Source organism: Lissotriton vulgaris, chromosome 7, assembly GCF_964263255.1.
Source record: "Lissotriton vulgaris chromosome 7, aLisVul1.2, whole genome shotgun sequence".
Taxonomy (NCBI): domain Eukaryota; kingdom Metazoa; phylum Chordata; class Amphibia; order Caudata; family Salamandridae; genus Lissotriton; species Lissotriton vulgaris.
Window position 1 is genome coordinate 1,314,612,731 of NC_141695.1, and position 16,144 is coordinate 1,314,628,874.

Below are 16,144 nucleotides of genomic sequence, written 5' to 3' on the forward strand. Positions count from 1 at the left end.
TGATACTAGTCCTCATTACACAGCACACCAGGAGATGTTATCCTCAAACATTGTACCTTTACTACTCTGGGCATTAGTATGGCACAATGAGAATGCCTTGCTCAAAAGAGCGGTAATTGAAGACTGTTTTGCCTGTGAATCACGGATTGGAAAATCTCTAGGCTTAAATACATTAGGGATTCTTCTATTAGGCTTGACAATTTACCCCCATTTTTTTCCCTACTTGCGTAAGGAAATCAAATAGTAGTTGGTTGCCAAGAAATATATGACTGTACAGCAATGCTGCCGAGAACAGGCTGGAACTATGTTATGATTAAATCCTCTGATGGCTGAGTTTTACCTCAACTTGGTTGCCCAATCATGGATGCGCCCAGTCCTGACTGGTTTCCAATCAGGCTCTATTATGTGGCAATTATCTTTCACTTTTAGGCAATACGACAATTGCAGCATTTGTTGCTATCCATGTGATGCAGTTTTGGCCCAGACTTTTGCACACTTTTACTTTTATGTGCAAGTTTTATGTGCTGTAAATTTATGGGGCCCATTTTGAAAAGTCAACATGTTAAGAAGTGCAGACCAGCGTTGCTTTACTTACAATTATTGATTTGCCCTGAGGCATGCTTTAGAGAGGACTAAGCATAATGCTAGTTCAGATAAATGTTATGCCAGGTCTACAAAATGTCTTAATTGCGGTATTGTTGGCCATTTGGCGAAAGTTTGTAGAAGAAAAAAAAATATTAAGAAATGTAACCAAGTTGTTTGTCTCACTGAGAATTCAGATTCTTCTGAAATTGATTCGGAGGATTCTGAAAGATCTCATTCCACATCCATTTCCAGAATGAAAAATGTTGTCCTCAATATTACTAATACTGATAAAAGTAAAACTTTATGCATTATCAATTTTGGAGGTATTCCGTTACAGGTCGCTACTGATTCTAGGTCTCCATTCACAATAATTGCTCGTTCAATTTGGGATGAGAAATTTGTGAATGTTTTAGGTCCACATTTAGAACCTACGGACATCAATCCTGAAAGTTTTACAGGTGAAAAGATAAATATGTTAGGTTTTCGTTTACTAAATTTCCAATTTAAAGGGAGACAAGCATTATGTAAATTGTATGTAGTAATTGATGGTCCTTCAGTCTTGGGGTGGAAGGACCAGAGAGCATTAAGTATTATTTTTGAGCCAAATAGCTCTGAACAAGTATTAGTATCTTGTGATGGTGTAGAGACAAAAAATGGGTTTTGTATGAGTTTAAAGAAGTGTTTAATGGGAAAATTGGTAAACTTAAAGGTTTCACCCATCTTATTAGAGTCAAACCTTCTGCTATTCCCACAATCCACAAAGTTCGTAATATTCCATTAATTGCAGAAGAAGAGGTCAAACTTGAGGTAAAAAAATGACAAGATTGGTATTATTGAGCCCATAGAAGCTTGCGAATGGATTTCCCCGTTGGTCGTCGCTAGACGATCCAACGAAAAATTTTGTTTATGTGTTGAGCTCAGAAGTCTAAATGAGAACATCATTGTCGATCAGTTTCCTCTTCCGAGGTTCGATGAAATGCTTTCAATGACCAGAGGTTCGAAGTGGTTTTCCACTATCGTTCTCTCCGCCGCATATCACAAAATTGTTTGACACCCATCATTCAGAAATGTTACCTCTTTTTGTACCCCTTTTGCTTGCTACCAATTTCACAGAATGGATTTTGGTTTGGCTTCTGCAGCCGCTGTATTTCAGAGGTTAATGACTCAGTTATTTGGTGATGTGCTGGGTTTACTTTCTTTCAGGATGATATCCTTGTAATGGGACATGATAAACCTGAACATGATGATAGGTTAAGAAACGTTTCGCACGTTTTCATGTCTAAAGGTTTGACTGGTGAAATTTCAAAATGTAAATTTGCTGAACGCAGTGTGTTTTTAGGTCACGAGGTAAGCCACAATGGTATCAAACCCAAATCGAAACTCAACAGTGCTATTGTTGATGCTCCTTCCCCTAAGTCCAAGGATGATTTGCGATCATTTTTGGGCTTAGCGTAATTTTACTCTAAGTTTGTTGAAAACTTTTCAGAGAAAACCGATCCTATGAGGATACTGTTAAAGAATAAAATCATTTTTTAATGGTCCTCTGAATGTCAACAAGCTTTTCAAACTATAGAAAATGCTATCAGTAAAGCCCCCAATCTACAAGGATTTTATCAGTCTGCTGTCACGTTTGTCACCACTGACGCAAGTTCGAAAGGTTTGGGTGCTGTGCTCACTCAGATTGATGGAGATCATAATGAAGTTGTCATTGCCTTTGCATCCAGGTCGTTATCTCCCTCAGAGGAGAAGTATTCCGTAATTGAAAGAGAGACGTTAGCCTGTGTTTGGGCTATGGAACATTTTAGAAATGTTTTATGGGGCAGGGATTTTATTTTAAGATCAGATCATAAACCTTTAACTAAACTTCTTACCGCTGAAGGTTTATACAAAACCACTTCTAGGATTGCTAGATTTTCTATGCTACTTCAAGATTTTTTGTACACTGTTAGATCCGTTCCTGGAGTTAAGAATAGAACAGCTGATTTTCGAGGCAGGATGGCTTCACCTTTGAATGAGATAGATTTCAATTCATGGAATTAGTTTTCTGTTGCCAGTGTTTCTTATGTTGATGTGTTACAAGGAAGCATTGAAAATTTGGAGTTGATAAATGCTGAAATCAAGGATGTTATTCTTCTTGAAGTCAAGTCTAAGGTCATTAAAGGTTGGTCTGATTTTGAAAGTAAGAATCTTATAGACGAAATCAGAGGATTCTGGCAGGTGAGTAATGAGTTAAGTGTTGATGGTCAATTTCTGTTGAGAGGAGATAAAGTTTTGCCTCCTACTACCTTAAGAAAGAAAATCATTTGTTTATGTCATGATGGACACTCTGGTATCACCCGCACCAAACAGAGACTCACAGCCTTGTATTGGTGGCCTGGTGCAGATACTGCTGTGGAGCGATTTGTTAGAGAATGTGTCAGTTGTGAAGTTACAGACAAATCTCATAAAATTCTTAATCCTCCTTCATTTCCGTTGCATTGCCAGAACGCTCCTTGGCAAGAGGTTGCTTTGGATTTCATGGGACCTATTTCTTGGCAAGATGGTTATATCAAGTACATTATTGTGCTTGTTGATGTATTTTCTAAATGGTTTGAGTTGAATATTATGGATAGTGTGAATTTCCTTAATGTTATCAGGTTTTTGGATGCTGTCTTCCTTAGAGAAGGTCTTTCAGCATCCACCCTCACAGACAATGGAGTTCTGTTTAAATCAAATGAAATGGTCCAGTATTTACATTCTTCTGGTATGGAACAAAAATTATCTGCACTTTATAATCCCAGTGGGAACAGCGTAGTAGAAGTAATTAACAGCAGTATTAAAGGGATTATTCAACTTTCTAATAAATCTAACTTGTCTTGGGAAAATGAATTGATATAAATGACTTGGTCTTTCAGGGTGACCAATCATTCTTCTATTAATTGCAGTCCCTTTTCTATTATGAGGGGTAAGATTCCATTTTCCATCGCTAAAGCCGGCCCTGACTGAACTCATCACACTTTTAGGGACCAGCCCCGCGATTCCACACACATTTTTTTAAATTAAGTACATACACTTACAAACAATCTAGACACATTGACATTGCCAATAAGTGTTAGCAGTATCAGATAAATGACTAACAACGATTTTGTTGTGAATAACTAGAATTAAAAATGTTTCAGTTCTGAAAACATTAAACTGTGAATTTAAAATCACGTGGATATGGTAGTATTCTTCAGAGAGTCGCCATCACTACAGTCGTCACCTTCACATCATTTACCTTTTCAGTTTCTCATTCTGATAAACACTGCACCCGTTTTCTCCTGACATCTTTCTGAAATATTCCATCTGCATAGCTCATGTCATATCCTTCTACACTGTTTTCTCACTCTGCCGTTCTACGTGTAAAACTTACAGCACCTCCCTTTCAAAATACCTTTTCCCTGTCTCACAGAAACACACACACCGTCTCTCCTTGCCTATGATCACACCATTTTTAGTTTGATGCTATTCGTACTCTCACAGCTGTGGGTCTCCTTTACAGTTGGGACATAAGTGACCATCACTCGGGGCGCTCTGCAGAGAGCACAACAATTGGACAGCATGGTGTCTTGAGGACCTTTATACACCTCTGACAGGCACCATGAGAAACTTGTACTCCCCTCAGAGTCCGCTCCAGAGCTCTCAATCATGCGCTGTCATTAACATTGTTCCAGTAGAAGACATTAGAATGCCTTTTAGCAGTATGGCACTTCTGAGGTCACTGATCAGTTTATCCTATTTTTTAGTAAAACAAGTAAATACATAAGTTATGTACTAGCTCGTATCAGTGTACCTCAAAACACATATTTGTTAGTTTGTTTAGATATGCTGCCAGCCCTCATTACCCTAAATGCCAGCTGCATAATCTATAAACCAATCAAGACCAACACACTGCCTACCTGGCTGATAAGCTCATCACATCGCAATGGGTACTGTCGTACTGGAGACAAAGAATTAGAAAAATCTAAACAGGCATTCTCCATCTACAAATCTATGAGCTGGGACAACATTCTTACCAACATTCAACATGCTACCCATTTTCAGTTTAGGGAAAAAACTTTTCAAAGAATACTACATCACCACGCCTTAAATAGTCCATGTTCCATCTCAGAACCAAGCACCCATGCCTAGACTCACTCTCTACATTTCTGCCTTTAACCATGAACAATTCTTTTCTGCCATTCATGTAGTTTTGCGCTATTCAAATAGTACATGCATGCATACAACATGCAATTGTAGCAGTTGGTTCCATTTATTTTGACAAGGTATCCTGTCACAGCAGTCTATTCTAGAAAATACATGTCGTTTTAGAGCTATCCTCTGTCAATGTCTCCCTTTCAGATACCATTTCTAGGTCGGATCACCTATCTTGTTTTTTTTTGTTTTTTTAGTAAAAAATATAACATAGGCTTTAATAATTTTCAAGACAGTAAAACAAGATCATAAAAAATAATAATAATAACAATTCAATAAAGAATGATACATCTAATGTGTTAAAAACAATTCATATTATATTGCTTTATCTTAAAACGATGGTTTCTTCAACGCGTTTCAACACAATAAGTGTCTTCATGAGGAAATTACCATCATGAATCTAGAATTAAATGAACAATTTTAAAAACACTATACTCGGTAAAAAATAGTTACATTGTTTCTTGCTGTTAAATTGCTTATGTCTCAAAAAATAATACATTTGCCGCTAAGTGGTACCAAGGAATATTATGTAATAAAGAAAAAGGGAAAGGCAGAAAGTAGAAAAAATGTGATGAAAGATAGGACACAAAAGAAGTAAGAAACAAAAACATAAGACTTTGACGGTTGCAGACTAGACAGAAAAAATGATACATTAATTAATGATATTTAAAAGGGGCACATGATGGCTTGAGCACTTCTGTATCTGAAGGTACTCTGATGGAGATATGCATGGATAATATGCCAAAATAATATAAGCTGTGAGAATTACTAGTATGGTTAATTCTAATTAACTGCGATAACAGCATATTTTTGAGTAGCGTTGTACCTTGTAGTTGCAGCTTTATATGTATTAGGGAGATCACAGATGTGAAGGTACAGGGAGAGGATATCCCTTAGTGACGGATAGTAGGGACCTGATTAATATCCGTGGAGTTCACTGGTGTTGTCACACTGTAATAACAATAGACAATTGCGAGATAGGGGGAATCTCTTTTAAGAAAAACAGCTTTCCTGTAGCTGAGGTGGTACATGGTTACCTTGTAGATTGGAGCTGAAACAACAGCGGTACATGGATTAAATGATGTGGGCGTTCCCAATGGAGCAAAACAAACGTGTGGAGATACGTTTGGAACTAGAAACTCTTAAGGCTGCAAGTATAAAAATGGAGGAAACATGACATCGCTAAAGGATAAAAATGTGTTACCTATAATATTGCAAATGACAGTGAGGCTACAAAGTAAAACCTCTTTTATATTTTCAAAAGGTTACCTTTCGTAGTGCGTAAGGATTTCTTTAATGTGTAAACGTCACTCGTAGAAAGGTCAACAGACCGCAAACAGGGTTGCTACGGCAGGAACGGAAGATCAATAAAAGACGTGATGGCCGTTATATCGGCTTGTGGGTATAAGCGCATATCTGCGAATGAGAAGAGGGGTTCAGTCAGGCTAAAAGTTTAGAGACAGCTAAGGGCTGAAGGGTCTGTCTAGATGTAAAAGGAGGACAAATACCTGCGAGGGGCAAGCGAGGCCTCCTCTAATGTCTCGACGTAAAATGTGGCTGATCGGGATCAACTAGTAACATTGTATCTCACATATTTATATAAGCTAGCATGTGATTGGAAAAAGCGGTAAGTCCAACCTACTCTTAAAGGAGCAGACAAACAAATAGATAGCAAGTTCCGTGAAGAGGTATAGCCAATGAGGTAGCTGTGATGTGAAGCTGAAATCAGATGGGTAAACCTACTTTTAAAGGGCCAAACAGAATGGTAGATGGCTGACTCTATTAAAAGGTATAACTAGTAGGGGAACAGTTGTGTGAAGCTAGGATAGCTTCACTGGTGGGGTAATAAAAAGAATATCTTTATAGAAAAAATGATAATGGGATTGCTGAGCAATGGGGCTGAAGATATGGCGACTATCTGTTCAAATAATAGCATTCTCCCATGGGAGGTCATTGTTAAGGCCATGGTAAAAAGTATTGAGAGAAAAGATCCAAAACACTTCTCTCTTTTTGCGGATCTTTTCTCCACCTTTGTCGTTTGCAATGTTAATTTTTTCCAGTATGCACCACTTAATGTCGTGGGGAGAATGCTGGAAATCAATGAAATGTCTGACTAGCGGGCCAGAAATTTTAGAAGTTTTGATAGCTGACTTGTGCTCGGTCAGACGAGTTTTTACAGCTCGAGATGTCTTCACTACGTAACCTAGGTTACAGGGGCATACAATTAAATAGACAACATTCTGAGTTTTGCAGTTCCAAAGTTCTTTTGTGTTGAATTTTTTTATTGAATTATTCAATAAAATACATAGTAAATATCAACGTGAATAAGGTAAATAAGAAAACCTTATTTGCTAAATATTTGAAAAGAATAATGAATTGATAGATTATGAAATTTACTCCTAGTAATAGAGATAAGGAAAAAGTTAACTGACTGACTGACTGACTGAAGTACTTGTAAAGCGCTCGAATGCTGCGGCGTCTTGGCGCTGAGTGACTAGAGAGCAGTGTGAGCCAGTCTTAATACGAGGAAAAGAGCCAGGTTTTCAGTGCTTTTCTGAAACAAAGTTTAGATTTTTGTGAGCGCAGTGCAGGGGGTAGAGAGTTCCACAGTCTGGAAGCCTGGTAAGAGAAAGATCTACCACCCCAGCGTTGTCTTCTTATTTTAGGTTGGCAAATAAGATCAAGACCGGCTGATCTCAGCGCACGTGATGGTACATATCGAGGAAGAAGTTTGGCAAGATCGTCTGATCCCGTACCGTGCACAGATCTGTGGGCCAGACAGAGGGCTTTAAATTGTATTCTACACCTGACTGGAAGCCAGTGAAGTTTCCTAATGACTTTAGATGTTGGGTGACGATAGGGTAGATTCAGCAGAACCCTGGCTGCGGCGTTTTGAATTGCCTGCAGCTTGTTCAGTTGTTTTTCTCCTGTACCTAAGTAGAGGGAGTTGCAATAGTCCACTCGGGACATTACCAGGGCACCCATAACAGTTTTTTGCAATGTGGAGGGGATATAAGGTAGAACTTTCCTAAGGACCTCGATGGTATGAAAGCAGGTAGACGTTACCTGATTATTCTGAGCCTTACAAGATAGTTCTTTATCAACCAGAAAGCCAAGATTCCTGACCTTTTCTGCTGGGCTTGGACAAGAGCCCGCCTCCGGGGGCCACCAGAGGTTGTTCCAGATCAATGGTTTCTGACCGAACTCGATTATCTCGGTCTTGTCTGCATTTAGTTTTAAAAAGTTAAGGCTCATCCAGTTTTTTACACTGAGAAGACAGTTCTTAAAGTGCTCCGCAGTGGCTTGGATGGACTGGGACACTGAGACTACTATTTGAGTGTTGTCAGCGTAGGACACTAATTGTAGACCATGGGATTGAACTAAGGCAGCTAAGGGGGTGACATATAAATTAAACAGGGTGGGAGATAGTGCCGATCCCTGAGGGACCCCACCTGGAAGGGAGAATTTGTCAGATGTAAGACCTTCCCAGTGCACTTGTTGGATTCGAGAGTCCAGAAAGGATGTTAAGAGGGCTAGGGCAGCGTCCGTGAAGCTAAGTGTTTTTAATCTGTTTAACAGGATTGAGTGGTTCACGGTGTCGAATGCCGCTGTGAGGTCCAATAAAATCAGGGCAGTTCTGCTGCCCTCGTCCATTGTTCTTCGAATATTTTCAGTTGCCATAATCAGGGCCGACTCTGTTGAGTGGGAAGGGCTGGGTTCAATGAATCCTTCTTCAGGATTGGTCGGATACATGCTTTTTTCCAGCTGATTGGAAAAACACCCGAGATGATAATGTTGTTAATCAAGGGGGTCAGAACAGCTGCCACTGTCATCGGGACCATATGTAATATACGCGGTGGACAGGGATCTAATGGGGACCCCGACTTCATCTGTGTGATGAGGTCTGCCACCTGTGACTCCTCTAATAGGGGAAAGGAGGAATAACTAGGACCAGACCGGGGGACAGTGTCATTATTCTCCTTAGATGTGATTGATGCCAATGAGCTAAGGTCGTCATAAACTGTCTGGACCTTATGTTGGAAGAAGGTAGCAATATTAGTCACAAAGTTTTGGTCAGGGCTAAAGACAGTGTCGCGGGGGGTCCTAGTGAGATGAGTGATAGTTTTAAATAGTTCTTTTGGAGTATTGGAGGCTGCCTGGATTTTATTTGTAAAATAGGCTGATTTAGCCTGCACTATTGCTGTCTTGTATTCCTGCAGGGCTTTGATGTATATTTGTTTGTTTTGAACACTATAATCCGAGCGCCACGACCGCTCAAGTCGTCGGCATTTTTGTTTTATATGTTTCACCTCCATGGAATACCAAGGTGCAGTGGCAAAGCGTCTTCTGGCTTTTTTTATTTCTACAGGGGCTAGCTTGTCGACTGTCTGCTGAATCCAATCTTGGAATTTGGTCGCTCCTAAATTGGTGTTGCCGGTTTCAAGAGCAGGGGGATCTTTTGCAAGTGACTGTGCCAAAAGGGCGGGTTCAAGCTTGTTCCAAGGACGTGTCTTTTCGGGAAGCATAAGGCCTCTTCGATGATGTGTACGTTTAGTCAGAGACATATTAAAAAAGATAGCATAGTGATCAGACCAGGGGACTGCTTTGGTCGAGATAGTTTTGATATGGTTATTGCTAGTAAAAATGCCATCAAGGGTGTGTCCTGCGATATGAGTGGAGTTTGAGACTAGTTGAGTCATGTCAAAACTTAGAAAATTGTCAATTAAAGTCGTTGAGTCGGAGTCATTATTTGCTTCTAAGTGAAAATTAAAGTCACCCAGAACGGTATATGTGGTGGAGTTAGATGTAGATTCAAGAAAGGTGTGCAGTGCTCTGATAAATGGTGTTCTCAGACCAGGGGGGTGATACACAAGTAGGCCAGAAAATATAATACAATTATTTTCTTTAATTTTAAAGCCCATGGCGTCTGCTTCTAGACCATGCTCGGGTAATGAGAAAACTTTTAAATGGGATTTATAAATAATCCCAATCCCACCTCCCACTGCTCCTTGTCTGTTAGCAAATTCTACATGATAACCTGCAGGAACTGCGTCATTCCAGTCCGGTCCAGAGGTATCAGATGCGCAGGTTTCTGTTAGAAACATAAGATCAGCGTCATGGTCTGTGATCAGGGCAGAAATTTCGTGTTTGTGTTTAACCATAGATCTTGTGTTCAACAGTATAGATTTCAGAATTCTATTTTCAGCTACCGGGGGGTCTGTTACACCCTTAGGGTTATTGTTGGTAGGCAAATGGGAATTCTTAGTTGGACGTTTACAAATAGCCGTAGGCAGATTGTAAAAATTCTGGGATTGCGGAGAGGGATTGTGGAGTATGTGCAGGCCACAGGAGGCGCAGCAAGAGGGTGAGGAGAGATCTCCAAGGTTTACTTCATGCATGAGGTTACACGGGTATTGGTTTAGCTCAAGGAGCTGTGAGCTAGAGTAATGCAGATTTTGGTGGTTAGGAGAAGTGGCATAATGTCCGGCGCTGGGCGCGGGACTGGCGCGGATGGGCGCAGACGGGCTTGCCTTTGGCGCGCCTTCGGCGCGCCGCCGGCGCGCCCGCTGCGCCCGTCCGCTGCGCTCCCTGTGAGGGGGGGTCATTTTGTAGTTGTGTTTGAGGGAGGGGCCGAGCACTGGACCGCTCGCAATTTTCCCCAGTAAGATGGCGGGCGCTAGAGCCAGTCACAGCCCTGTCAGCGTTAGTTCTGCTGCGAAGGGGGTGGGCAATCAATCAGATAAGTGATTAACAGTACATACTCTACAATCTGTTGTAAAATAACAATACAAAAGGTATGAATGTATCTTTTATGTAAGTAACCGAATGACTAAATAAATATAATCAAGATTAAAAGAAAGAAAGAAAAAAAGAAGAAAAAAAAGAAGGTGCCAGAGTAACGGGTGGAAGGGGGGGAGAGGGAAGGGAAGAGAAAGGATAAAGAGAATGGAATTGTACAGGAAAAGCATATGAGATAATACAATTAAGTAGGTAAAGGATGCATATTAGAAGAGGGAGCTGGGTTAGAATCGTCATCCAATGTGGTTTTCAAAAAGGGGGACCAAGTTTGAAGAAAGATGTCAGCTTGGTCCTGAAGATTGTAAATTGTGCGTTCATGTAAGGCTGTCTGCATCATTGCCACCAACTATTCTTCCTGAGAAGGAGGAGATGAAGACTTTCAATGGCGTAAAATGCAAATTTTGGCTGTAGCCAAAGCAGTGTGAAGAAGACAAGTCTGTGGCTTAGAAAGTTTTGCAAGACCACGGAAGTCATGTAAAATAATGGTGGCAGATGTAAGTGGTGAAGTTAATGCCATTGTAGAGTTCAAAGTTTTGCCAACAAAGATCCGGAAGGGTCTGGTGCGTGGACATTCGCAAATGATATGTGTTATGTCACAACCGGGATTAGAACATCTCCAGTAAGAAGTGTGCGATAATAACCCAGCTTTATTTAATTTAACCGGTGACCAGTGCCAATCATGAAGAATTTTAAAGATACAGAATTTGAGACGCACTTCTCGAAAGCCTTTGTGCAACCCCTCCAGAATATGATCCCATTGACCATTGGAGTACATAATAGATAAGCGAGATTGCCATTTATTCCGAAGAGTAGGTGAGAGAGGTTGTGAAAAAAGAGGGAGCATAAAGGTTATATAAAGACCAGAGGTCACCCCCTTAAACTTCCCCCATAGTTGCAGATAAGATAATATTCGAGAAACCTGAAGCAACCAAGGTGGAGAGCCTAATTGTTTTTTAAGACATTGTTGAAGTTGAACGTATTTAGAGGAATGTAGAAGTGGAAGATTAAATTCCTCACAAAGTTGGGGAAAAGTTTTAAAATCTCCATCATGTAAGAGTTGATCCAGAGAATAAATGCCGGCTTCTTTCCACAAAGGCCAGGATAAAGTACGACCATTGATACGAATAGCTGAATTATTCCACAAAGAGCTTTAATGTGAGTTTGCGGATTCAAACTTAATATGCGATGACCCCTCTGCCAAGATCCAAGCATGGCTGATAAGATAGGATTTTTAGGATCCAAAGTACTAGTACCAGTACCGTATAAAAGGGATAGTCCTGAATCCTGAGATAGAAGATGACGTTCAATTGATACCCATTGTGGAATGTCTCTAGATTTGGGTAGAAAATATGAGAGTTGAGAAATGTGTAGGCCAAATGAATAATGTTCAATGGATGGAAGACCCATGCCTCCATATAACTGATGGTCCTTTAATTTAGCAGCAGCAAGGCACGGTTTAGCTGTGCCCCAAATGAAGAGCTTTATCTTGGAGTCGATTGATCTAAGAGTAACTAAAGGAATTTGGAGGGGGAGCATACCCAAAGCATAAATGAATCTTGGTAAAGTAACCATCTTAATAGCTTTAACTCTACCCCATAAAGATAATCCTAGAGCTTTCCACTTATCAAAATCCCTCTGCATTTAAGAAAATAAAGCAGATAAATTATCCGCAACCATATTTTCCAAAGCTTCATTAATCAGAATCCCGAGATACTTAAGGTGTGAAGATTGCCAGTGAAAAGGGAATCCAGAAATTGTTGATTTCGTAGTCACAACTGAAATAGGTAACGCTTCACTTTTGTCCCAATTTATTTTATAACCAGAAAAGGAGGAAAAAATCATTAATAATTTGAAGAAGGGCTGGGAGAGATCGGGGGAGGTTAGTAAGAGTAAGAAGAATGTCATCTGCATATAAATACATTTTAGTATGGCCAATTGGAAGGGGGTACCTGTAATATCATCAGATTGGCGAATTGCAGCAGCAAGAGGTTCCATCCCTAAGAGAAAAAGAAGAGGGGACAATGGGCAACCCTGGCGTGTACTTCTGCGAATTCGAAATGGGGTAGATAAGAAACCTCCACAGTTGACTTGAGCTAATGGCTATCGTATACTAAACGTACTTTATTAATGAATTGGTCACCCAAACCAAATCTATGCATTATTGTAAAGAGATATTCCCATTCAATGCGATCAAATGCTTTCTCAGCATCAAGTGAGAGAGCCAAGGCATCTTCTGGAAGATGTTTAGCAGTCCATAATGTGTGAGCCAATGTACGAAGATGATTTTGGGGAGAATGGCCTGGGACAAAACCCACTTGGGAACTATGTATCAAGGAGGGTAACGCTTTGCGAAGTCGGGCGCAAGAATACTAGCTAGAATCTTAATATCCGAATTTAAGAGGGATATAGGGCGATAACGTCTGCATAAAAGAGGGTCTTTGCCTGTCTTGGGTAGAACAGCTATAATTGCTTTATTAGAAAGGGGGCCCAAGGAGAATTCTTTGTCAGCCTCTAGAAACGCAGCATGCAAAGTATCTATCATATTCTGACCAGTCCATCTATAAAATTCGGCGGGGAAACCGTCCTCCCCAGGGGCTTTATGATATGGCAGGGCGGTGATAGCCGAAGAAATCTCGTCTCTCATGATATTACCTTCAAGTAAGGCTCTGCCCTCATCCGAAAGCTTCGGAAGATTCACCTTCTCTAGAAAAGTTGACATTTTATCCAAATCAAAGTGATTACTTGGGATAATAGAGATCTATAAACGGAGGCAAAATCATTAACTATTTCCTGAGGTCTGTTGAGTATTTCACCCTAGGTCGACTTAATAGCTGGAATAGCCATAGCAGCTTCTCTCTGACGCAATTGTGCAGCCAATAATCGGCCAGCCTTTTCTCCTTGTTCGTAATGTCTCCCTTTCATCTTCTGCAATGCATACTCAGCCTTAGATGTAAAGAGACCATTAAGAGACATGCGTGCTTGTTCCAACAATTTGCGATTCTGTAAAGTAGGGTTCGATATATATAGTTGAGAGTAATGTTGAATGTCTTGTTCTAGTTCTGTTTGTTTTGCAATATTATTCTTGTTGATAAGAGCAGCATCCCGCATTAACTGTCCTCTAAAAGTGGCTTTTGCTGCTGCCCAAATTGTTCTCTTAGAAGAGACAGAGTCCTCATTAATAGTGAGATAATCTTGGAAATTAGGTTGCAAAAGAAGCTTATCCCCAGGTGTCCTAAATTTCTCTAAACTCATTTGCCATGGTTTGCGTCCTGGTTTAGATAAACCTAAATCAAGAGATATAAGAACAGGAGAGTGATCAGATAAAGCAGCTTCCAAAATGTTAGAATCTGTGACCAATTGAACAGCTTTATGAGATATCATAAAATAAGCCAAACGGGAAAATGTGCCATGCAAGGAAGAAAAGAATATATATTCCTTATTATGTGGATGACTGAGACGCCAATGGTCAACCAAACCATTATCAGAAAGTATGTCTTGTAAGATGGCCCTATCTGCTGCATTAACCCTGTCAAACTGACCCGTTTAGTCGAGGATAGATCTTGAACCAAATTCCAGTCCCCTCCGATGAGATATTGGGAAGCATTGATCTCAGTAAGAAGACAATTCAATTGGAGGAAACATTGTTTTTTAGTACCAATCGGAGCATAAATGGATCCAAGACGAATTGAAAAATTCCCAATTTGTAATTTAGCGAAGACATAGCAACCATCAGGATCCGACCATGTCTTGGAAATTGTAATGGGAAGCGATCTCCGGATAAGAATAGCCACTCCACATTTACGGACAGGGTTGGGGTTGGTGGGGTCATTCCTACGTATGCTGCTATGAATGACCTTCCCAAACCAGTCTCTACTGAGTTTGTTAGATTCAATTTCATCCAGGTGCGTTTCCTTCAATAAAGCTATGTCCACATGTTTGTACTGCAAATATGAAAGAACTTTCTTTCTTTTAATGTAATGGGTGAGACCATGTACATTCCATGTAACAACAGATAAAGGATGAGCATGAGTCTTAGTGGAAAATATTCAAAGAAATAATAAAGAAGAAGAATAGGGGGGTAGGGCAGAATAGGAGAGGGAGTTACTCTGGTTATTAAGTAAGAAAAGAGGTGATAGTATCAGAAACGTATCAGATAATAGTGCAGAGAAAGGAGGGAATCAAACAGGATAGATGTATGTGAGTAGTCAAGTAGAAATGAGGCAGATGTTATGTATTTGAAAGAATAAATAGAAATAGAAAAAGTAGGGGAAAGGGAGATTAGAAGAAGTGGATGTGAGGATAAGATAAGAAGAAAAGTTAGGAAACCTAGTCTGTGAACCGTGGGCCTGGGCGCACTAGAGCACCGCCGCGGGACAGGACCCCATCCAGGAAAAGAAAAGTATGGATCAGGGAAGTAGATGATAGTGTATGGTAAGAAGCCCTGGGGAATGAATTAACAAAGAGAGATAGATCCAGTAGAATATGATAGAGGAGTGAGGAGAACAATTTAAGAATGCCTTAGGTAGTAATTAATCAGCCAAATACAATAATGACTATCTGCAGTATCTAGTTACAGCTTATTAACGAAATATCAACAAACAAAACCTTAACATGGTAAAACAGTAAGAATACAGTATGGGAAGAGTGCAATAAATGATTGCAAAATTATGAGGAATTCAAATAACAGCAGCTTTTAACAAAATATGAATGACTGATAAAATGAGCACTCATAATTAAAAGAACTCAAAAGGCACATAGCATATTAGCACTGAATATCCAAGCTAAAGCTAGAGAAATGGATGTATGACATTACAACGCATGCTTTTACCACACATGCTTTTACATCGCATGTTTTACAACGCATACCTTTACAACGCATAGTGTTGAGGGGTGCTTGATAGTGAATAGTTTAATTTACTATTCCAACTCCAGTCCCCGTGGATAGTAGGGAAGGTGTTGGATAGTAAATTAAATCTATTCCCTATCCTAGAACGCCCCCAGCACAATGCGTTGTAATGGTTTGCGTTGTAAAAGTTGCAATGTAAAAGCACTGCGTGGTAAAAGTTGCGTTGTAAAGGATGTTTCTCTAGAGAAATACATATTAAAATGGTACACTATAATGAAGGGTAACTTGTTGCACTATAGAATAAAATAAGGGGGGGGGGGATATGCATAATCATAGAATTTGGACGTATAAAGAAAGGGAATACCAATACCTACCTTAATCCATTGAGCAACATAGGAATGATAAAACATGCAGAAATAGACAAAGCAATTCCAATACCCCGAAGAGGTATTGAGGATGAAGAAAAAACATGCAATTTACTATGAACTATGTCAAAGCATATAACAGGCAATTCAATAATAAGTAGATGAACGTCTCATAGCAGAAAAATAATACTGAATATAAATGATCTAATAGTAATATTGATGAAGAAAAATCAGAATTAAAAACAAGATATGGCAAAAGTACAACAAAGCACAGAAACAGACAGTTAAATAATAGTAAACTATTCAGTCAGCATCTGAAGGAGTTTTAAGAGGTGAT

General features: G+C 39.8%; 1 protein-coding gene across 2 annotated transcripts in view; it reads left to right on the forward strand.

Annotated features, from left to right (window-relative positions):
* The window catches only part of LOC147703580 (transmembrane protease serine 9-like), a 1,394,371-nt gene that overhangs the window by 684,483 nt on the left and 693,744 nt on the right, over positions 1 to 16,144 (forward strand). The window lies entirely within an intron of this gene.